Consider the following 1,091-nt stretch of genomic DNA (forward strand, 5'->3'; position numbering starts at 1 on the left):
CCAATGTTCTGACATGGCACAATAATGGGACAGAAGTAGAACGAATTGTTACTCTTTTGAGGAACTCATGCTCATTTTCACCCATAGAGGGGGACACACCAGAAGATACCGCCAAACTGACGGAGGTGTCCGTTGTGGAGAGCTGGAATTTGAAATGGACAATAGGACAAATGCAAGCTTTACATGTGGAAGCACAGAGGCGATGTCCCGAAAGAACTTTACAGGGGAGCGTCAATGTATACCACGGTTAAACCGAAACATTCCCCCTCGAGCCAGGTAGGACTCGAACCTACAATCTTCTGATCCGAAGTCAGATGCGTTATCCATTACGCCACTGGCCCAAGAGGCAAGCCCGCCCGTGGCAGACTGTCGATATGTAATGACATGGACTTTCACGGAATCAGAATTAAAAAGGTGAACAAGCACCGAAGATACTCACCAACATTGCTTCACTTCGAAGTTTCCAATTTGTGAAGCAATGCCTTTCACTGCCAAAGGAGAAACATTTGTCCTCAGCTGCCTGCTTCCGGGTCGCCTCCTTCTCTGCTGGAAGTTTCCATCGTTTTATTCACAGTCACGACGCGGTTTCATGATCCACTCCAGTGAAAAAGTGTCATGGTGTCGTACAAGCAAGACCCTGCAGAAACTCAGCGAGAAACCTCTGGTCATTTCGAGTTCAGGATGTGGAATTAGACGAGATGCGTGACACCTTTTATTGGCGCTGCCACTTCACTGAAATTAGCGGCTCAAAACAAGCCGTTGTAAGCATCAGCTTGATTTGTTCCTTCCTGCAGTGCATTTGCTAAACAAAATCAGATCGCTCCCATCCGGCCCAGCTGACTTATCTATTTTCACACTCTGCAGTATTTCTAATATCTCTTTCTTGTGAACCTCAATCTCTTCTCGTCTAGATGCAAGTAGCTCTGTATCTTCCTCGCCAACATTTTCATTTTCTATAGCGAACACTGTCGAAAAATATTTATTTAGTGCTTCCCCTATCTCCTCTGACTCCACACACAACCTCCCACTATTATCCTTGATTGTCCCAAATTTAACTCTCGTCATTCTTTTATTCCTGACATACCTATGGA

General features: G+C 45.4%; 1 non-coding gene across 1 annotated transcript; it reads right to left on the reverse strand.

Annotated features, from left to right (window-relative positions):
- Positions 1–268: 268 nt before the first annotated feature.
- trnar-ucg (transfer RNA arginine (anticodon UCG)) lies at positions 269–341 on the reverse strand. Its single transcript has one exon. It is a non-coding gene; the product is annotated as a tRNA-Arg (tRNA).
- Between the last annotated feature and the right edge of the window lie 750 nt (positions 342–1,091).

Source organism: Chiloscyllium plagiosum, unplaced genomic scaffold (assembly GCF_037043375.1).
Source record: "Chiloscyllium plagiosum isolate Xiang-an unplaced genomic scaffold, Cpla_swu_hap1 HiC_scaffold_18, whole genome shotgun sequence".
NCBI classification, from domain to species: Eukaryota; Metazoa; Chordata; class Chondrichthyes; order Orectolobiformes; family Hemiscylliidae; genus Chiloscyllium; species Chiloscyllium plagiosum.